At 39.7% G+C, this 23,548-nt stretch overlaps 1 long non-coding RNA gene across 1 annotated transcript in view; it reads left to right on the top strand.

The window, feature by feature from the left end:
* The first annotated feature begins 13,864 nt into the window (after positions 1 to 13,864).
* The window catches only part of LOC126931365 (uncharacterized), a 32,273-nt gene continuing 22,589 nt past the window's right edge, over positions 13,865 to 23,548 (top strand). The window contains exon 1 of the long non-coding RNA XR_007717838.1: positions 13,865 to 13,931. This is a non-coding gene — a long non-coding RNA (uncharacterized LOC126931365). The remainder of the gene's footprint in view (positions 13,932 to 23,548) is intronic.

Genomic DNA, 23,548 nt, shown 5'->3' on the forward strand with positions numbered 1-23,548 from the left:
CTGATAAGATTGGCATGCGCAGGGCAGCTGGGAACGCGCCACCTCAAGGTGGGTGTCTATAGGCTCATCTGGCACTGCTGATAGGCCCTGCCCAGGACGGGCTGTCACAGAGCTAACTGTGTTTTAGGGTAATTGTCAAAAAGAAGGCGCTCTGTACTGCTTTTCCCTGGCACCTTTGAAATTCTCCAATCCAGAGATTGTACCTCTGGGTTCAAAGCTCTTCCCCCATTTTCACTTCTGAAGATATCAGGCTGTCTGTCCACACAATCCCAGTCTCCAGCGAATCTTAATGATGACTGTCAGGGGACCGTTTATGTAGAGCTGACATAAGTAAAAATAGGGTCCACTGTGCAAACTTAATCCAGCAGAGTTCTATTAAGCACTCTCTTTTAGGTACTACCCTTTCTAGTCTGAACATCCTTCCTCTCTTCCCAACCCTTGATAAAATTATATTTTCTTGCAGATATTTTGTATTTATACTCTGGATTCATTATTTAAGAAACTAAAAGTTAGCAATCCTTGATAATTGTTTTTCTTGCAAATATTTACTTCTGGATTCAATTTTTAACTTTTAAGGTAAACTAAATGCTGTTCTTAAGTATTCTAGTATTTTTTGGCAACCTAAATCTTTTTTAATCTAAATTTTCTGATGATCATAGCAGTTCTGCCTCATTAACAAATATTCAGAATATTTAGAAAGCACAAAGGAGAAAAAATTACACATAACTCATCAGTTGGAGAAAGCCACTAATTAGGGTCTGGGTTTTGATGTATACACCCTTAGACATACACACACACACGTTTCTAGAACTAATATAGTATGCAGTTTTGCATACTGTTTATTCCCCTTAATATTTTTTTGTAAGCATGTCCCTATATAATTTAATACCATTGAAACATATTTTTCAAAAAAGGTTCACTGTATTCCATTATATAGGTGCTGCCACATAATGGAATAGCATGGGTGGATCCACAGACTGTACAGTCTCAGAAAAAGATTGATAAGTGACTAGAACATGGACTCTTGAATAAGACATCTCAGTTCAATTCCTGGTACTCCCTCTTCCTAAATGTATGATCTTGGACAAGCTACTTAACCTCTCTGTCTCTCTGTTTCCTCATGTGTTGAATGGAGATAACAATAGTATCAACTTCATTTTAGTGTTGATACATTCTTAACCCTTAGAACAGCATCTGGCATCTAGAACTTTTCCAATAAATAAAACCAATTGTTATTATTTGCACCAAAGTTTATTTAATAAATATCTTATATTTAGCTTGTTTTCAACTACATAAATCTTTGTGTGTTTCTCACAATTTTTAAGATGTAGCTCTAGAGATGTGACTACTGATCAATGGAATGCATGTTTTTCAGATTTAATGGTAACCACTAGCAGTGTGTGAAAATATCCCTTTAAGACTTCAAAAATTCTTAAGATTCCTTATTAGCAATTGTTACTTTGGAATATTGAGATGTCATGACGAGAACTAGAATTAGAATATAAAAATTTGAATTATAGGTCTAGTTCTACCCACAATGTTGGCTGAAGTAACTTTAAAAAACAAGTAATTTATGCTTAGCGTCAGTTTCCTTAACCTTATATAAAGTTGTCAGGCTTAAATAAGGTAAAACTTTTCTTTTTTTTTTTTTTTTAAATTTATTTATTATTATTATACTTTAAGTTGTAGGGTACATGTGCATAACGTGCAGGTTTGTTACATATGTATACTTGTGCCATGTTGGTGTGCTGCACCCATCAACTCGTCATTTACATCAGGTATAACTCCCAATGCAATCCCTCCCCCCTCCCCCCCCTCCCCATGATAGGCCCCGGTGTGTGATGTTCCCCTTCTTGAGTCCAAGTGATCTCATTGTTCAGTTCCCACCTATGAGTGAGAACATGCGGTGTTTGGTTTTCTGTTCTTGTGATAGTTTGCTAAGAATGATGGTTTCCAGCTGCATCCATGTCCTTACAAAGGACACAAACTCATCCTTTTTGATGGCTGCATAGTATTCCATGGTGTATATGTGCCACATTTTCTTAATCCAATCTGTCACTGATGGACATTTGGGTTGATTCCAAGTCTTTGCTATTGTGAATACTGCTGCAATAAACATACGTGTGCATGTGTCCTTATAGCAGCATAATTTATAATCCTTTGGGTATATCCCCAGTAATGGGATGGCTGGGTCATATGGTACATCTAGTTCTAGATCCTTGAGGAATCGCCATACTGTTTTCCATAATGGTTGAACTAGTTTACAATCCCACCAACAGTGTAAAAGTGTTCCTATTTCTCCACATCCTCTCCAGCACCTGTTGTTTCCTGACTTTTTAATGATCGCCATTCTAACTGGTGTGAGATGGTATCTCATTGTGGTTTTGATTTGCATTTCTCTGATGGCCAGTGATGATGAGCATTTTTTCATGTGTCTGTTGGCTGTATGAATGTCTTCTTTTGAGAAATGTCTGTTCATATCCTTTGCCCACTTTTTGATGGGGTTGTTTGTTTTTTTCTTGTAAATTTGTTTGAGTTCTCTGTAGGTTCTGGATATTAGCCCTTTGTCAGATGAGTAGACTGCAAAAATTTTCTCCCATTCTGTAGGTTGCCTGTTCACTCTGATGGTAGTTTCTTTTGCTGTGCAGAAGCTCTTTAGTTTAATTAGATCCCATTTGTCAATTTTGGCTTTTGCTGCCGTTGCTTTTGGTGTTTTAGACATGAAGTCTTTGCCCATGCCTATGTCCTGAATGGTACTACCTAGGTTTTCCTCTAGGATTTTTATGGTATTAGGTCTAACATTTAAGTCTCTAATCCATCTTGAATTAATTTTCGTATAAGGAGTAAGGAAAGGATCCAGTTTCAGCTTTCTACTTATGGCTAGCCAATTTTCCCAACACCATTTATTAAATAGGGAATCCTTTCGCCATTTCTTGTTTCTCTCAGGTTTGTCAAAGATCAGATGGCTGTAGATGTGTGGTATTATTTCTGAGGACTCTGTTCTGTTCCATTGGTCTATATCTCTGTTTTGGTACCAGTACCATGCTGTTTTGGTTACTGTAGCCTTGTAGTATAGTTTGAAGTCAGGTAGCATGATGCCTCCAGCTTTGTTCTTTTGACTTAGGATTGTCTTGGAGATGCGGGCTCTTTTTTGGTTCCATATGAACTTTAAAGCAGTTTTTTTTCCAATTCTGTGAAGAAAGTCATTGGTAGCTTGATGGGGATGGCATTGAATCTATAAATAACCTTGGGCAGTATGGCCATTTTCACAGTATTGATTCTTCCTATCCATGAGCATGGTATGTTCTTCCATTTGTTTGTGTCCTCTTTTATTTCACTGAACAGTGGTTTGTAGTTCTCCTTGAAGAGGTCCTTTACATCCCTTGTAAGTTGGATTCCTAGGTATTTTATTCTCTTTGAAGCAATTGTGAATGGAAGTTCATTCCTGATTTGGCTCTCTGTTTGTCTGTTACTGGTGTATAAGAATGCTTGTGATTTTTGCACATTAATTTTGTATCCTGAGACTTTGCTGAAGTTGCTTATCAGCTTAAGGAGATTTTGGGCTGAGACAATGGGGTTTTCTAAATATACAATCATGTCATCTGCAAACAGGGACAATTTGACTTCTTCTTTTCCTAACTGAATACCCTTGATTTCCTTCTCTTGCCTAACTTCCCTAGCCAGAACTTCCAACACTATGTTGAATAGGAGTGGTGAGAGAGGGCATCCCTGTCTTGTGCCAGTTTTCAAAGGGAATTTTTCCAGTTTTTGCCCATTCAGTATGATATTGGCTGTGGGTTTGTCATAAATAGCTCTTATTATTTTGAGGTACGTTCCATCAATACCGAATTTATTGAGCGTTTTTAGCATGAAGGGCTGTTGCATTTTGTCAAAAGCCTTTTCTGCATCTATTGAGATAATCATGTGGTTCTTGTCTTTGGTTCTGTTTATATGCTGGATTATGTTTATTGATTTGCGAACGTTGAACCAGCCTTGCATCCCAGGGATGAAGCCCACTTGATCATGGTGGATAAGCTTTTTGATGTGTTGCTGAATCCGGTTTGCCAGTATTTTATTGAGGATTTTTGCATCGATGTTCATCAGGGATATTGGTCTAAAATTCTCTTTTTTTGTTGTGTCTCTGCCAGGTTTTGGTGTCAGGATGATGTTGGCCTCATAAAATGAGTTAGGGAGGATTCCCTCTTTTTCTATTGATTGGAATAGTTTCAGAAGGAATGGTACCAGCTCTTCCTTGTACCTCTGGTAGAATTCAGCTGTGAATCCATCTGGTCCTGGACTTTTTTTGGTTGGTAGGCTATTAATTATTGCCTCAATTTCAGAGCCTGCTATTGGTCTATTCAGGGATTCAACTTCTTCCTGGTTTAGTCTTGGAAGAGTGTAAGTGTCCAGGAAATTATCCATTTCTTCTAGATTTTCCAGTTTATTTGCATAGAGGTGTTTATAGTATTTTCTGATGGTAGTTTGTATTTCTGTGCGGTCGGTGGTGATATCCCCTTTATCATTTTTAATTGCGTCGATTTGATTCTTCTCTCTTTTCTTCTTTATTAGTCTTGCTAGTGGTCTTTCAATTTTGTTGATCTTTTCAAAAAACCAACTCCTGGATTCATTGATTTTTTGGAGGGTTTTTTGTGTCTCTATCTCCTTCAGTTCTGCTCTGATCTTAGTTATTTCTTGCCTTCTGCTAGCTTTCGAATGTGTTTGCTTTTGCTTCTCTAGTTCTTTTAATTGCGATGTTAGAGTGTCAATTTTAGATCTTTCCTGCTTTCTCTTGTGGGCATTTAGTGCTATAAATTTCCCTCTACACACTGCTTTAAATGTGTCCCAGAGATTCTGGTATGTTGTATCTTTGTTCTCATTGGTTTCAAAGAACATCTTTATTTCTGCCTTCATTTCGTTATGTACCCAGTAGTCATTCAGGAGCAGGTTGTTCAGTTTCCATGTAGTTGAGTGGTTTTGATTGAGTTTCTTAGTCCTGAGTTCTAGTTTGATTGCACTGTGGTCTGAGAGACAGTTTGTTATAATTTCTGTTCTTGTACATTTGCTGAGGAGTGCTTTACTTCCAATTACGTGGTCAATTTTGGAGTAAGTACAATGTGGTGCTGAGAAGAATGTATATTCTGTTGATTTGGGGTGGAGAGTTCTATAGATGTCTATTAGGTCTGCTTGCTGCAGAGATGAGTTCAATTCCTGGATATCCTTGTTAACTTTCTGTCTCGTTGATCTGTCTAATGTTGACAGTGGAGTGTTGAAGTCTCCCATTATTATTGTATGGGAGTCTATGTCTCTTTGTAAGTCTCTAAGGACTTGCTTTATGAATCTGGGTGCTCCTGTATTGGGTGCATATATATTTAGGATAGTTAGCTCTTCCTGTTGAATTGATCCCTTTACCATTATGTAATGGCCTTCTTTGTCTCTTTTGATCTTTGATGGTTTAAAGTCTGTTTTATCAGAGACTAGTATTGCAACCCCCGCTTTTTTTTGTTCTCCATTTGCTTGGTAAATCTTCCTCCATCCCTTTATTTTGAGCCTATGTATGTCTCTGCATGTGAGATGGGTCTCCTGAATACAGCAGACTGATGGGTCTTGACTCTTTATCCAGTTTGCCAGTCTGTGTCTTTTAATTGGAGCATTTAGTCCATTTACATTTAAGGTTAATATTGTTATGTGTGAACTTGATCCTGCCATTATGATATTAACTGGTTATTTTGCTCGTTAGTTGATGCAGTTTCTTCCTAGCCTCGATGGTCTTTACATTTTGGCATGTTTTTGCAATGGCTGGTACCGGTTGCCTTTCCATGTTTAGTGCTTCCTTCAGGGTCTCTTGTAAGGCAGGCCTAGTGGTGACAAAATCTCTAAGCATTTGCTTATCTGTAAAGGATTTTATTTCTCCTTCACTTATGAAACTTAGTTTGGCTGGATATGAAATTCTGGGTTGAAAATTCTTTTCTTTTTTTTTTTTTTTTTTTTTGAGAGGGAGTCTCGCGCTGTCGCCCGGGCTGGAGTGTAGTGGCCGGATCTCAGATCACTGCAAGCTCCGCCTCCCGGGTTTACGCCATTCTCCTGCCTCAGCCTCCCGAGTAGCTGGGACTACAGGCGCCCGCCACCTCGCCCGGGTATTTTTTTGTATTTTTTAGTAGAGATGGGGTTTTTCTTTAAGAATGTTGAATATTGGCCCCCACTGTCTTCTGGCTTGTAGAGTTTCTGCCGAGAGATCTGCTGTTAGTCTGATGGGCTTCCCTTTGTGGGTAACCCGACCTTTCTCTCTGGCTGCCCTTAAGATTTTTTCCTTCATTTCAACTTTGGTGAATCTGGCAATTATGTGTCTTGGAGTTGCTCTTCTCGAGGAGTATCTTTGTGGCGTTCTCTGTATTTCCTGGATTTGAATGTTGGCCTGCCCTACTAGGTTGGGGAAGTTCTCCTGGATGATATCCTGAAGAGTGTTTTCCAACTTGGTTCCATTTTCCCCCTCACTTTCAGGCACCCCAATCAGACGTAGATTTGGTCTTTTTACATAATCCCATACTTCTTGCAGGCTTTGTTCATTTCTTTTTCTTCTTTTTTCTTTTGGTTTCTCTTCTCACTTCATTTCATTCATTTGATCCTCAATCGCTGATACTCTTTCTTCCAGTTGATCGAGTCAGTTACTGAAGCTTGTGCATTTGTCACGTATTTCTCGTGTCATGGTTTTCATCTCTTTCATTTCGTTTATGACCTTCTCTGCATTAATTACTCTAGCCATCAATTCTTCCACTTTTTTTTCAAGATTTTTAGTTTCTTTGCGCTGGGTACGTAATTCCTCCTTTAGCTCTGAGAAGTTTGATGGACTGAAGCCTTCTTCTCTCATCTCGTCAAAGTCATTCTCCGTCCAGCTTTGATCCGTTGCTGGCGATGAGCTGCGCTCCTTTGCCGGGGGAGATGCGCTCTTATTTTTTGAATTTCCAGCTTTTCTGCCCTGCTTTTTCCCCATCTTTGTGGTTTTATCTGCCTCTGGTCTTTGATGATGGTGATGTACTGATGGGGTTTTGGTGTAGGTGTCCTACCTGTTTGATAGTTTTCCTTCTAACAGTCAGGACCCTCAGCTGTGGGTCTGTTGGAGTTTGCTTGAGGTCCACTCCAGACCCTGTTTGCCTGGGTATCAGCAGCAGAGGCTGCGGAAGATAGAATATTTCTGAACAGCGAGTGTACCTGTCTGATTCTTGCTTTGGAAGCTTCCTCTCAGGGGTGTACTCCACCCTGTGAGGTGTGGGGTGTCAGACTGCCCCTAGTGTGGGATGTCTCCCAGTTAGGCTACTCAGGGGTCAGGGACCCACTTGAGCAGGGAGTCTGTCCCTTCTCAGATCTCAACCTCCGTGTTGGGAGATCCACTGCTCTCTTCAAAGCTGTCAGACAGAGTCGTTTGTGTCTGCAGAGGTCTCTGCTGCGTTTGTTATTGTTTACTGTGCCCTGTCCCCAGAGGTGGAGTCTACAGACACAGGCAGGTTTCCTTGAGCTGCTGTGAGCTCCACCCAGTTCGAGCTTCCCAGCAGCTTTGTTTACCTACTTAAGCCTCAGCAATGGCGGGCGCCCCTCCCCCAGCCTCGCTGGTGCCTTGCCGGTAGATCACAGACTGCTGTGCTAGCAATGAGGGAGGCTCCGTGGGTGTGGGACCCTCCCGGCCAGGTGTGGGATATGATCTCCTGGTGTGCCTGTTTGCTTAAAGCGCAGTATTGGGGTGGGAGTTACCCGATTTTCCAGGTGTTGTGTGTCTCAGTTCCCCTGGCTAGGAAAAGGGATTCCCTTCCCCCTTGCGCTTCCCAGGTGAGGCAATGCCTCACCCTGCTTCAGCTCTCGCTGGTCGGGCTGCAGCAGCTGACCAGCACCCATCGTCCGGCACTCCCCAGTGAGATGAACCCAGTACCTCAGTTGAAAATGCAGAAATCACCGGTCTTCTGTGTCCCTTGCGCTGGGAGTTGGAGACTGGAGCTGTTCCTATTCGGCCATCTTGCTCCGCCCCCAAAAGTTTTCTTTTATTGAGCAAGTACTGTACTTCAAAACCTTTTTGCGTGTTATCTCAACCCACGGGACAACCATGAGGAGATATTTTAACTTTTCCTTTATAAATGTGGTTGTTGAGGCCCTGTGAAGTTAAATAACTTTTCAGTAACCACAGGTGCTGTCCCCTGAAGCCCACGATCTTAAAACACTAAAAGAGTATAAGTGTCATTTTATTATTATCTTCTATAAAGGTTTTGCTATTTTTCCTATCGTGACTGCCACTTCCAGGATAAGACCACTGGAGGGCAGCAGAAAACTTTGTAACTCTTTATACCACTCAGTCTAAAAGAGGGAGAAAAGACAAGGGAATGGGACAGGGAGCAGGGAGGGGGAGAGAAAGAGAGAGAGAGAGAGAAAGAGAGCGAGAGAGGGAGAAAGATGGGGGTGGGAGAGTGAGGGAGGGACAGAGGGAGGGAGAGAGAGAAGCGGGAGAGAGAGATAGAGAGATTGAGAGAGACAGAAAGAGAGAGAGAGAGAACCATCAGTGAAAACAACTGGCGTAGGGAAAAGCCCAAGGTCTGGTGTATATGTGAACATATTTGAATTAAAATGAAAAGAAAAGTTTTCTGACAATGTTTGGAGTCAATAAAAAGTCATCTTTTGCCTTAAGGGCTGTCTTATTAAGATTCTCATGTAATAATTTAATATTAGTTAATTTAGAGTTTGGGGTGCATTCAGTTATCATTTAATGAAACTTGATTCTTCAAAATGCAGTTTATTTGTGCTGTCTTGATGGGTTGGGTTTTGAAGTAGCACAGACCTTGTGTTGGAATTTTACTTCCATCACTTCCTACCTTTGCGAGTTAGAACGAATTACACTAATTCTCAAGTTGCATTTTCTTCATATGTAAAAGTAGAGACGGTAACACCAGTCTTGCAGGGCTCTGTTGACAATGAAATGAAAGACCAACAACTCATAGGGTGTCCAATACAGTGAAAGTTAATTTTAATTTTTTTAAAGCAACTGTTTAAGAAGAGGTTTTGCTAATTTTCCAGATCTGTTTTCTGGAATAAATTCTAGACGTTCTAGCTTGGTTTTCTAAACCTTCTATCAGAGAGTGGGTTGCAGTACTCACTAGACGGCCTTGCCCAGGGAAGAAACTTACCTTCTGCTACCAACCTTAAGGTTTGACAATGACCTTTAGTAGTTCCTGTTTGGATCTTGTTGAACTCCTTCAGGTCTGTGTCTAAATTTCATAGGAGTGTTTTGTTGCCAGAAGTACTTGTTATTCACAGGACAGTTGTTTGAATAGTGACCCCATAATTTGGTAGGCAAAATGGGTTTGTGGAGTTATCTACGTTTTAACTTATCAGTCCTTCCTTAACTCTTAACACTCTTACAGAAGTGAGCAAAGCTCCCTGAGTGATTTCACACTTTTATAACTTTTTGTTTAGATAACATTTCATGCCTACACAAAAGGTGCAAGATTAGAAGGAATTCTGATACACCATCCAAATTAATCAGTTGTTAATATTTTACCCCAATTGCTCTATCATTCTCTCTTTATCTAAACAACTTGAGAATCAGTTGCAGACATCATGCTCTTTTACCCTTAAATACCTCAGCATTTATTTCATAAAACAAGGACATTCTCCTATATAACCACAGTTAATTACAAATATCATTTATATAATATTGTTGTCTAATCGATAGTTCGTAGTCAAATTTATTAACTGTTCCTATAACGTCCTTTATGGCTCTTCCCAGGATCACAATTTGCACTTAGTTGTCGAGTCTCTGTAGTCTCTTTAAGCGGCAATACTTCCTCAGTGTTTATTTTGCCTTTTGACCTTGGCAGATTTGAAAAACATCGGTCAGTTATTTTGTGGAATGTCTGCTAATTGGGGCTTGCACATTATTTCCTGGTAATTAGATTCAGATTATGCAGTTCTGGCAGGGAAATCACAGGGAGATGTTTTACCATTCTCAGGAGACTTTTGCATCTATTGTTTTCATACATTTTGCAATAATAATTATGAAAGCAATTGCTTTATGATAGTATCTGGTTGCTTCGTTTTATATTGATTATCAGATCATGTTATTTACCCTTCCTTTTTCTCACTTTTTTCTTTAAAAGCACAGGATCTTAGCATCAGGAAAGAGCTTTGTTTTCCTTATCGTCCCCCCCCATCACTCCTCTGTGAATCTCCTCCTCAACATTGTTGACAGAGCAACTTCTGCTGCATGTGCCCTCACAACAGCTAGCATTCTGTAAGTGTTTGTTGAATGAATGAGTGAATGGATAAATGCTTCCAAATTTCAGTAGCTTGGGTACCATCGCCAAGAAGGCCATTTATTCTGGGAGAGATACAGCAGAATTTCTAGTGGTGCATAAGAGATTCTGAGGCCCAGGCTCACAGAAAAGACATTTGCCCAAGGACTATGCCGGAGTCTGTCCAAATCCTGGGGACACAATGGGCAGCAGAAGATCTTACTTAACTCAGGGACCGTCTCAGCACTTGGGTAGAACAGAGTGATTGGGAATACAAGGCAAGGGAGTAGCCATCCTTTCACGCATTTGAAAACAATATATTCGCTGAGCATGAGCTGTGCATGAGGCTCTGGGGATTCAGCTATAACCAACCAGATATGGTCCTAGCTCTCTAGGAACTTAGATTTGTGCAATTTAGAAGGTCAGCTCATGGTAACAGGGGCCTAGCAGTTAGGAGGAGATTCTGGCAAAAAGCTCCATTTCCCAAAGGGAATTTAAAAAAAGAGAGTACTAGGCACATTAATTTGCTGGAGAATGGGGATTAGAAATGGGGTCTTAATTTCCAAATCATCCATTTTTCGTGGAGAGTAGAAGCTCTAAGCTTTTCGAGGCATAGTCAGGACTAAGAGAACTGGAAGTTACTTACATTTCTAGGGAGGAGCTGTGATCCCAAATAAGTCTGGGATCATGTTCCTCAATGAAAAGCGTAGTGACTGAGAGGACCCAGCATGCAATGCCCAGGCACTGGGCCCAGCTCCTGCTGAGGCTTGAGGGCATGTGAGGCTTCACGTGAGGCCGTCTGCACACAGGGCAGGGCTGAGCTTTTAGAGGTGGAATGAGTGGGTCCGTCTTTGGGAAACAAGATGGCAGAAACGGGAGATTAAGCGAGGGAAGAGTAGCATGATGACATGAGCACCCCTGCAATCTCCTTCTAGTTAATTTTCCTACATTTCTATGTTTTAAAAAAAGAATTTTGTGTGTGTATGGGTGTGCGCGTGCACATGTATGTGTGACAATATAGTCTTTGGGGGGCAAGTATTGCTTCAAAATCTGGAGTTTCTATTGCATTGTGTTTTTCTATTTTCAGCATCTCCTCCACTTTGGCATTCGTTTTGGTGGAATCCTTGGTTGTTTCTCATGTATGTTGAACTTGCTGAGCAGACCAAGGTTTCCCACCAGCAGCAGCGGCAGCAGCAGCAGCAGCAATTCTCTATGTTCCATGGATTAGTGGTTGTAAATTTACTTCTACACTTATGTTAGCACCCAGACTTAATTAGAATTCAGCTACCTCTCTTCGGGTATGATGGCTTTATATTAAATAATCCTTTGTTTATACATTTCTATTTTGTTCACTAAGAGGCAATGAACTGAAGGCCTTTTTACCAGATTTTTTATCTGCACCCTGTGTAGTCAAACTCCTTCTTTTATTTCCATGTGTCTCTACTATACTGGACAGAGGGGCACAATTCAGTGAGGATGGACCTCGCTTTTCTCTGGATAGATCATGGCAAGTAAATGCTTCGTGTGGCTCAGAAGTCTGCCTTTTGAAGGTTTTCTAACTTATTATCCCGCCAAACTTAATAGCTCTTGCCCCATTCCCTATTTTCCTGGGATCACAAGCTACTCCCTAGAAATAAAGTTAATTTTTAGCATCTTTGTCCTGACTGTATCTTGAACAATTTGTAGCTTCTGTTCACTACCAGAAATTGATGGCTTTTCTCTTCCACCCAGCTGTAGCTTCTTTGTGAAGGAAGACACAGCGTGGCTTCAATGTCTGTTACTGTTCCTGGGGAGGTGGGAAGAGTGAGCTACCTTTTTATGGATACAGTGGGTTTTAAATTTGTACTATAGCTGTTTTCCTCCTAGGTTCCATGAGTATCTGAAGTTAAATCCATTCTACCAGTTTAAAGATTGATTTTCTTTAAAAAAAACTCTTGTCTACTTGAGAAATTAATATTACATTCATAAACATAAAATTGATCACATTCTTATAAAATTCATAACCCTGGCTTCCTGCTAACAGAGATTTTGCTCCTACCTTGCTCCGACACATGTCACAATCTTCTTGCATTCACTAATAATGAATGGTACAAACATAAATCACATTTCTCTAATCACTACTTTTTTGTTTTCACTGACTGGAGGGGAAAATGTTTCAGTCCACCTTACCCCAGAAGTAATAACATATCAAATAACACTTACTACATCAGTTTCATTGAATCCAAATTCATTCACTGTTATTTAGAATGTTTCTGGTCTGCGGGGGCCAAGTCTCTCTCGTTGCTCTTTTCTAACGTTTGAAGATGCTATTCTGTTCTTCCAAGTTTTCCCTTTCCAGACTCAACATTCTGACTCAACTTTTCCTCAGAGGGCACAGTTTCCAGACTATCATCCTGGCCATCTTTCTCTTTCTGAATTCCAGTAAGCCAATGACCCTTGTAAAATACAGCAACAAGACACTCCACATGTGTCTCATCTGTGGGACTAAAGGCTTCCTTTGTTCTGAACACTTTGCTTCCACTGATGTTATTATAACCTAAGGCAGAGCAGCTTATTTGGGGGCAATTATGTCATCATTTGACTCACTAAATTTGCACCTGATAAAAATCATCAGTCATTACCATATGAACTTCTATTAGTAAGTCAGCTCTCACCAATTCTATGCACCTGTAAATTTGAAGTAGATTTGTTAAGCCCAATTTTAGAACCTTACATTTATGCATATTAAGTCTCTTTATTTTAACCTGTCAAGCACCTCATGAATCTTAATATGAAGTATATTAGCAATAACTCTTGATTTAGTTTCATGAAAGAAAACCAGAATACTCTTCTTTTTATATCTTCATTCCAAACCTTAAAATATTAAAATCAGCACAGGACTAAGTAGAGATTTCTGGCCATGACAATAAGAATTTCCTTTTAGGTCGAAAATGATGCATTTTAAAGCTCTTTTTAGTTATCGATCAACCAGTTCTGCTTAACCAGGTTTGAACACATAATTCTGCTAATATCTTAATTAGGAAATTCAACTTGTCAGTTGAATTCTAAAGACATTTTTGGTTTAGCATGCATAATTTTAAAAATATTTGTATGCCCTCAGATAGTCAAGCATTCTTCATTTACTCATAATTCACACCTTTCACCCTTAGACTATTTTGATCACGTATATTCTCCACCTGAACTTTGTAGGCATTTGAGTTTGCCAGCGCTATCCGAATTATTCCATTTAGGATATAGAAACCTTTAAAGCATGTCACCCCTAGCCTAAAAATGAGAGGAAAACCCATATAACTTATAAAATCACAAATTTTCTTGAATCTGTGAAAAAGCTGAGATCACAAGACAACCAGGTTAACTGAATTTCAAAGGGCAACAGGCCCTTTGAGGAGAGATGGGGCACATGAATTGCTACATCTTTGTGGAAGTAGAGAAAGAGGCAGCTGTCTTAAGAGTGGGTAAAAAATAAGCAGCTAAAATTTTAACAAATTCTTAAAGGTCCAGTGTTAGGCTAGTGAGACAGTTCAGAATCTTCTAGAGATCTAGACTCAAGAAGAATAGACACTCATTCTCAAATCCTTTTCCATAAGGCTCCATGAGGAATTCACAAGAAAGATTGGAGACAGGCCGGAGACCTGAGAAATTCGTTTTCTGAGATGAAAGCAGGTACAAAGCCTTCACTATTCTCTGTTTCTGCTGTTATTCGAAGCAAAAGCCATGTGCCCTGGGGGAGGGCCAAGGGCACTTGTCTGGTTCAGCAACCTGCAATCAAACAAAGCAGAGAGGTCAGCTGCCACCAGGGCAGAGCAGAAACTCTCCACGCAAGACCTTTCTTAGACACAAGGCGGAGTTTGCTGTGGGGGTGAGAAGGGAAGATGGAGGAGGGGGAGGAGTACTGAGAAAGCCCCAGGCCATGGCCCAGGCACAAGAGTCCTTCCTTAGTTTGAGGCTATACCAGGGAAACCCCTTGCCCTGTCTTATAACGAGCCTGGCAGCAAGTAACAAGCAGGCAACACTAGACTACTGCAGAGGGACGCGTATGCCTGTGGAGAGGCATGCTGGGCCTGCTGCAAGCTGAACACAGAACCGAAACAGAAGAAAGCCCTCAGGTGTCTCAGACTCCACAATAGACACAAGGTAAAAGCAACCCGCAGCTGGAGGAGTTTGAAGCTGTGGTGCACTGAAGGCAAATAGAGCCAAACAAAACCGAAACCCAGCCCAACTACTGACTAGATCGACTCAACTCCCATACTAATTGCCTGAAAGAAGAAGATATGTGTCTGTTTCAGGGTATAGATACTATTTACCTCAGTCTTTATTGTTTTTCTACCCACAGCATGCAACATTTAATTATGAATTATGGGCCGGGAGTTACAGCTCATGCCTATAATCCCAGCACTTTTGAAGGCTGAGACAGGAGGATGGCTTGAGGTCAGGAGTTTGAGATCAGCTTGAATAACATAGTGAGATTCCATCTTTGCAGTAAAATTAAAAATTATTCAGGCTTGGTGGCATACACCTGTGGTCTCAGCTACTTGAGAGGCCAAGACAGGAGGATCCCTTGAGCTCAAGAAGTCAAGGCTGCAGTGAGCTATGATCACACCACTGCACTCCAACCTGAGTGACAGAGTAAGACCCTATCTCAAAAAAAGAAAAAATTATGACACTCATACAAAAACGAGACAAACAATCCATTGTCAAGAGATAAAGCAATCCACAGAACCATACTCAGAGACTGTCCAGACTGGAGACGTTAGACAGGGATTTTAAAATGACTATGATTGATGGGTTAAAGTCATCATGAAAGTTTGTCAAATGCTTTCCTAAAATCTAGACTTAACATATCCTAATTTTCCTAAAGCAGTTGACATTTTAAGAATTGGTATCTGTAGTTCTGGCCATTTTTTTTTTAACTTCTTGGAGTTTATTTCATTAGAAACTGGTCTATAATATCTATTAACTTAAATTTCTTCATGCTAAATCATCATGTTTGCTTAATGCTCCAGGTAACACAAAGCAAACAAAAGATTCAGACCAGGTCTTCTCCCCTTCTCCTCCTCCTTCTCCTTCTCCCACTCCCACTCCCCCTTCCCCTCCCCCACACACGCTCTCCCTCCCCTTCCCCCACACACTCCCTCTCCCCCTGCCCCCTCCCCACTCCCTCTCCTCCTCCTCCTCCTTCTTCTTTTTGAGATAGGGTCTTGTTTTGTCACCCAGGCTGGCGTGCAAAGATGTGCTCACAGCTCACTGCAGCCTCGAACTCTGGGGCTCAAGTAATCCCCTCACCTCAGCCTGGGAGTAGCTAGGACTACAGACACATGTCACTATGCCCAGCTGATTTTTAAAGTTTTTGTAGAGGTGGAGTCTCACTCTGTTGTCCAGCCTGGTCTTGAGCTCCTGGGCTCAAGTGATCCTCCAACCTCAGCCTTCCAAACTACTGGGATTACAGGGGTGAGCCACTGCATCGGGCCCAGACCGGCTCTTCTGACTGCAGTCAATGATTCTTTGCATGAAACTACACTATAGTTAGCTGTAGGTGATTCTCTAGAACAATACTAGCTGCAGCTGATATTTACTGCTATTGATATTTACGTCAGATATTGTGCTAAATACTGCACATGTTTTATCTCATTCAATTCCCCAACCACCCTTTTTAAATAGTGTAATCAATACTCTAACTGCTGATGAACTGAGGATTAAAGCAACTAAAATAACTTTCAGCCTTCTTACCCTGTCTCTGTTGTCTCTTGTTTTCCATATCCTTTGTTGGGGTGAGGTGAGTGGGGAGCTGTTTGTCCCTTTTGTCCTCACTCCCCTGACCTGCATTGATGAGCCCACATGCTCTGAAATTTATTTTCCGGAAGTGGTGGTACAGGCTTGTTTCTTTTCTAGCTGGCCGACTTTTCTGTGTTTGGTTCTTTTTCACATAAACTGTTGGACCTAGTGGCTCTTTTCTGATTAAGTTTACTTTTCTGAATTCGATAGCTCAAGTTATAGGCCCTCATGTGCATGTTTATGATTCTCTGCTCCAGTCTAGATGAATTCCAGACATGGTTTTAGCATCTCTTGGTGAGCGCTGTAGTCTTGATCCTCAATGAAATTGTATTTTTCAAGTCCCTGCATGATCAAAGGACACAGTTGTTTAGGAGATGGGCAGATTCAGGCTTCAATCCTGATTCTACTTTTTCTAGTCCAACTACTTTGAGCATATTATTTAACATCTCTAAGTCTCAGCTTACACTTTGGAAAATGGAGATAACATTATCTGTCTCAAATGGTCATTAGAACTGAATGAATAAAGTTCGTAAAGTGTTTAGGAACTTTGTCTGTTACTACCTAGGGAGTGCTCACTAAATATGGCAGTTATTATTATTGTTTTTAATACTATGATTATTATTCTTTAGAAGGAGGTTGGCTAGATCCAAATTGATACATTCGGTGTTCTTAGCCTTATAATCCAGTAAGTTAATCAAATCAGTCACAATCATCTAAATGCACAACAGTTTCTTGACAAATGTACCTCACTTTTCATATATCCATGTTTTCAGTTGAATTTAATTAGTTGAGTGGCTGCCTAGCAAAGACTTTGGGGAGTGGGTAGATGGGAAAGAGATTTAAGTATCAGATGAGAGGCCTTTAGGATTTTTTTTTTTCAAATTTAAATAAAGGTCCTTTTTTTAAAAAAAATTTAAATTATGTAATTCTTTTTAGTTGCAACAGCTCGTGTTTTGGATTTTTTTGTTTGTTTGTTTGTTTATTTTTAGAGACAGGGTCTCTGTTGCCCAGGCTTTAGTGTAGCAGCATGATTGTAGCTAACTGCAGCCCTGAATTCTCAAGACATCTTGCCTCCCCAGCTGTCAAAGTAGCTGTGACAACAGGCACACACCACGCCCAGCTAATTTTTCCATTACCTTGCAAAGATGGGGTCTTGCTGTGTTGCCTCAGCCTCCCAAAGTGCTGTGATTACAGGCATGAGCCCTGTACTGGGCTGCTTACCATTTTTTTATGTTCATTTTTCCTGTTTTAGGCAAGCATGGATATTGTTAAGAATTAATTTTTTAATAGAAGAAAATACCTATAAGAGCTTTTGTACATTTCTCAAGTTGGTGGTTTGTAAATCCAATGGATGTTTAACATATTTAATGATAAAAATGTTAGTTGAAAGGCAACATGTTACTGTCCAAATGTAGAGAAGAGTTAGAATGATATTTTAGCTGAAATATAATGTAAGTTTTCTGGACTCGGTGTAGGGTTTTACTGCATCATTTATATCTTTTTTTTCCTTAATTAAAAAAATACACCTTTAGATGTTGTTTCAGACTGGGAGATCTTTGGGTAAAACTTTAATTGCTGTCAAGGAAAACATAATTTGCTGGCCAACTTAATATAACCACACGGTTCTACATTCATGTGAGTTGTGTACAAAAGCAGAACTGTACTGTAATATTGAGAAAGGAAAATTTTGGTCAAGCTGCTGCTTGTGGATCTTGACCATAGTTACATAAACATTGACATTTTGTGACTAATGGCCAGGAAAACAGCATTGTTTACATATTGGCCTAGCAGAACAGTTTACTATCGTTCTGTCAATAATTTGAATTGCAAGTTTCCAGAGCCAGTAGGGGCAGAAGAGCTGGGCAGCTAAGCACACGATTTTCTCTACTTGCTCACTCATGCCTGACGTCCCCTAAACCAAACAGGGGCTAGGCTTTCAGGGTATAGCTAGAGAGGAATCTTACAAACCAATTATCTATGGAAAAAGTCATACATGGACTTTCATGATCAGGGTACACATGACTGCAGATTACTCCCGAAGGAGATTTTTTACTGGGGTATAAGTCAAAGGGGCTGACACAAGGTTACTTTATACCTGCAAGTAATGGATGGTGGTGAAAGGAAGAGCAAAGAAAAGGGAAATGAGAGACACTAGGAAAACAAATGTATTTTAGTATTTTACCTTAAATTACTTTTTTGTATAATGAAAAGTTTCCCATTCTCACATTTAGTTTAAAAGTGTTGAATTTAAAAAAAAAAAAAAAAAGTGTTGAATTTTTAGAAAATATGGAGATACAGAAATTAATACAGTTTTCACATTTCTGTGTATTACATATAAGAAACTTCTATTTTAAAGACTGGTGTTAGAAGTTAAAACAACAAAAAAAGGAAATGATTTATATTCTGCTAACAAGTGGTGGATGTGTATATTTTTATAAGTTCTATAACAAGAAGTATGTAATAGTGTAGATAAAAATATCTAACCTAGCTCCTTTTTATACATATTTCCTTTTTTCATGTACTAAATACACACTTCGCAGTTTAAAAATTCTCATTTTTCAATTTAATCTTCATAGTAACCTAAAAAGTAGTTAGAATAGACAGTATTTGCCCTATTTCCCAGGTAAGGAAATTGAGGGCAAATAGGCTAAGTGACCTTGTTTTGTTTTTGTTTTTGTTTTGAGGCAGGGTCTCTCTCCGTCACCTAGGATGGAGAGCAATGGCACGATCATAGCTCACTGCACCCTCCTCCCAGGCTCAAGCAATCCCTCCACCTCAGCTTCCTGAGTAGCTGGGACTACAGGCGTGTGCCACCATGTCCAGCTATTTTTTATTTTTTGTAGAGTTGGGATTTCACCATGTTGCCCAGACGGGTCTCAAACTCCTGGGCTCAAGCAATCCTCCTGCCTTGGCCTCCCAAAGGCCTGGGATTACAGGCGTGAGCTGTGCCTGGCCAGCTAAGTGACTTTGTTAAGAAACACTTGACTAGTATGTGTTAGGACTATGTGTAAGACTTACATCTACTGTCTAGTGTCTTTAAGCCCGGTTTCTTTCTTTCTTTCTTTCTTTTTTTAAATTTCCAACTTTTATTTTAAGTTCAGGGGTACCTGTGCAGGATGTGCAGGTTTATTACATAGGTAAACATGTGCCATGGTGGTCTGTGGCACAGATCATCCCATCTTAATACCTGGGCTTAACACCCAGCTATTAAGTCCAGCATCTATTAGCTGTTCTTCCTGATCCTCTCCCTTCTTCCATCCCCCGCCCTTCGACAGGCTCTATTGTGTGTTGTTCCTTCCATGTGTCTACATGTTCTCATTATTTGGCTCCCACTTATAAGTGAGAACATGTGGTGTTTGCTTTTCTGTTCCTGTGTTAGTTTGCTAAGGATAAAGGCCTCTAACTCCATCCAGGACATCCAAAAGACACGATGTCATTCCTTTTTATGGCTGCATAGTATTCCATGTTGTATGCATACCACATTTTCTTTATCCGGTCTATTATTGATGAGCATTTAAGTTGATTCCATGTTTTTGCTATTGTGAATAGAGCTGCAATGAACATATGCATGCAAGTGTCTTTATAGTCGAATGGTTTATATTCCTTTGGGACTATACCTGGCAACAGGATTGCTGGGTGGAATGGTGTTTCTGCCTCTAGGTCTTTAACAAATCACCACACTGTCTTCCACAATGGTTGAACTAATTTTTTTTTTTTTTGAGACAGAGTCTTGCTTTGTCGCTCAGGCTGGAGTGCAGTGGTGCAATTTGGGTTCACTACAATCTTCACCTCCCAGGTTCAAGCGATTCCTATGCCTCAGCTGGGCACCACCATGCCTGACTAATTTTTATGTTTTTAGTAGAGACATGGTTTTGCCATATTGGCCAGGCTGGTCTCCAACTCCTGACCTCAAGTGATCTGCCCACCTTGGCCTCCCAAAGTGCTGGGATTACAGGCGTGAGCCACTGTGCCCAGCCTGGTTGAACTAATTTACACTCACATCAACAGTGAGTGTTCCTTTTTCTCTACAAACTTGCCAGCATCTGCTGCTTTTTGACTTTTCAATAAGAGCCATTCTGACTGGTGTGAGATGATGTCTTGTGGTTTTGATTTGCATTTCTCTAGTGATCAGTGATGTTGAGCTTTTATTCATATATTTGTTGGCTGCATGTATGTCTTCCTTTGAGATGTGTCTGTTCATGTCCTTTGCCCACTTTTTATGGGGTTGTCTTTTTTATGTAAGTTTGTTTAAGTTCCTTATAGATCCTGGATATTAGACCTTTGTTAGATGGATAGATTGCAAAATGTTTTCCCCATTCTGTAGGTTGTCTGTTTACTCTATTGATAGTCTGTCAATTTTTGCAAAAAAATTGCAATTTGCTTTTGCAAAAATTTGTCAATTTTTGCTTTTGTTGCAATTGCTTTTGGCATCTTCATCATGAAATCTTAGCCCATCCCTATGTCCTGAATGTTATTGCCTAGGTTTTCTTCTAGGGTTTTTATAGTTTTGGGTTTTACATTTAAGTCTAATCCATCTTGAGTTGGTTTTTGTATATGGTGTAAGGAAGGGGTCCAGTTTCAATTTTCTGCATATAGCTAGCCAGTTCTCCCAGCATCATTTATTAAATAGGGAATCCTTTCCCCATTGCTTGCTTTTTTTGGGTTTGTCAAAGATTAGATGGTTGTAGGTGTGTGGTCCTATTTCTGGGTTCTCTATTCTGTTCCATTGGTCCCTGTGTCTGTTCTTGTACCAGAACCATACTATTTTGATTACTGTAGCCCTGTAATATAGTTTGAAGTCATGTAGTGTGATGCCTCCAGGTTTGTTCTTTTTGCTTAGGATTGCCTTGGCAATTCGGGCTTTTTTTTGGGTTCCATATGAATTTTAAAATAGTTTTTTTTTCTAATTCTGAGAAGAATGTCAATGGTAGTTTAATGGGAATAGCATTGAATCTATAAATGGCTTTGAGCAATATGGCCATTTTCACGCTATTGATTCTTCTTGTCTGTGAGCATGGAATATGTTTTCATTTGTGTCATCTCAGATTTCTCTGAGCAGTGGTTTGTAGTTCTCCTTGAAGAAGTCCTTCACTTCCCTTTTTAGCTGTATTCCTAGGTATTTTATTCTTTTTGTGGCAATTGTGAATGAGAGTTCATTCGCTATTTGGGACTGAGCTTACCTGTTTTTGGTGTCTAGAAATGCTATCAATTTTTGCACATTGATTTTTTATCCTGAGACTTTGCTCAAGTTGCTTTTTAGCTTTAAAAGCTTTTGGGCTGAGATGATAGGGTTTTCTAGATATAGAATCATGCCATCTACACACAAAGGTAGTTTGACTTCCTGTCTTGCTATTTAAATGCCTTTGTTTATTTCTCTTGCCTGGTTGCCCTGGCCAGAACTTCCAATACTGTGTTGAATAGGAGTTGTGAGAGAGGGCAACCTTATCTTATGCTTGTTTTCAAGGGGAATGTTTCCAGCTTTTGCCCATTCCCGTATGTTATTGGCTATGGGTTTGTTATATATGGCTCCTATTATTTTGAGGTATGTTCCTTCAATACCTACTTTATTGAGAGTTTTTGACATGAAGGGATGTTGAATTTTATTGAATGCCTTTTTTTCATCTATTGCGATAATCATGTGATTTTTGTCTTTAGTTCTGTTTATGTGATGAATCACATTTATTGATTTGCGTATGTTGAACCAGCCTTGCATATCAGGCATAAAGCCTACTTGATTGTGTTGGGTAAGCTTTTTGATGTTCTGCTGAATTTGGTTTGCCAGTATTTTATTGAGGATTTTTGCACTGATGTTCATCAAGGATATTTGTCTGAATTTTTTTTTTTTTTAACTCTGCTATGTTTTGGTATCATGTTTTGGATGATGCTGGCCTCAAAGAATGAGTTAGGAAGGAGTTCCTTCTTTTCATTTTTTTTTTTGTAATAGTTTTGATAGGAATGGTATCAGCTCTTCTTTGTACCTCTGGTCGAATTTAGCTGTGAATCTTTCTTGTCCTGGACTTTTTTTGATTGGTAGGCTATTTATTACTGCCTCAATTACAGAACTCATTATTGGTCTATTCAGGGATTCAATTTCTTCCTGGTTAAGTCTTGGGAGGGTGTATGTGTCCAGGAATTTATCTATTTGTTCTAGATTTTCTAGTTTATGTGCATAGAGGTGTTTATAGTATTCTCTGATAGTTTGTATTTCTATGGGGTCAGTGGCAGTATCCTCCTTACAATTTCTAATTGTGTTTATTTGAATCTTCTCCATTTTCTTCTTCATTAATCTACGGAGCAGTCTATGGCTTTTATTACTTTTTTCAAAAAACTACCTCCTGGATTCATTGATTTTTTGAAGGATTTTTCATGTCTCTATCTCCTTCAGTTCCACTCTGATCTTGGTTATTTCCTATTTCTTGTCTTCTGCTAACTTTGGTGTTTGTTTGCTCTTGGTTCTCTAATTATTTTAGTTGTGATGTTAGTTTTTTAACTTGAGATCTTTCTAGCTTTTGGATGAGGGCATTTAGTGCTATAAATTTCCCTCTTAACACTGCTTTAGCTGCATCACAGAGGTTCTGGTATGTTGTATCTTTGTTCTCATTAATGTCACAGAACTTCTTGATTTCTGCCTGAATTTCATTATTTACCCAAAAGTCATTCAGGAGCAGTTTGTTCAATTTCCACATAGTTGTATGGTTTCGAGTGAATTTCTTAATCTTGAGTTGTAATTTTATTGCAAACAGTTTAAGAGACTGTTTGTTATTATTTCAGTTCTTTGCATTTGCTGAGGAGTGTTTTACTTCCAGTTATGTGATCAATTTCAGAGTAAGTGCCCTATGGCACTGAGAAGAATGTATATTCTGTTGTTTTTAGATGGTGAGTTCTGTAGATATCTCTATCGGGTCCACTTAATCCAGAGCTGAGTTCTGGTCCTGAATGTCTTTGATAATTTTCTGTCTCAATGATCTAATATTGTCAGTGGGGTGTTAAAGTCTCCCATTATTATTGAGTGGGAGTCTATGTCTCTTTGAAAGTCTCTAATAACTTGCTTTATAAATCTGCATGCTCCTATATTGAGTGCATATATATTTAGGAGAGTTAGCTCTTCTTGTTGAATTGAACCCTTTACCACTATATAATGCCCTTCTTTATTGTCTTTTTTGATCCTTTTTTTTTTTTTTTTTTTTTTTTTTGGTGATTGTTGTTGTTGTTTGTTCATTTTGTTCTGAGACAGTCTCGCCCTGTCGTCCAGGCTGGAGTTCATTGGCATGATCTTGGCTCACTGTAATCGTTGCCTCCTGGGTTCTAGCGATTCACCTGCCTCAGCCTTCTGAGTAGATGGGACTACAAGCACATACCAGCACACCCGGCTAATTTTTATATTTTTAGTAGAAACAGGGTTTCACCATGTTGGCCAGGTTAGTCTCAACCTCCTGGCCTCAAGTGATCCACCAACCATGGCCTCTCAAAGTGCAGGGATTACAGGCATGAGCTACTGTGCTCAGCCC

Source organism: Macaca thibetana, chromosome 11 (assembly GCF_024542745.1).
Source record: "Macaca thibetana thibetana isolate TM-01 chromosome 11, ASM2454274v1, whole genome shotgun sequence".
In the NCBI taxonomy this organism is placed as follows: domain Eukaryota; kingdom Metazoa; phylum Chordata; class Mammalia; order Primates; family Cercopithecidae; genus Macaca; species Macaca thibetana.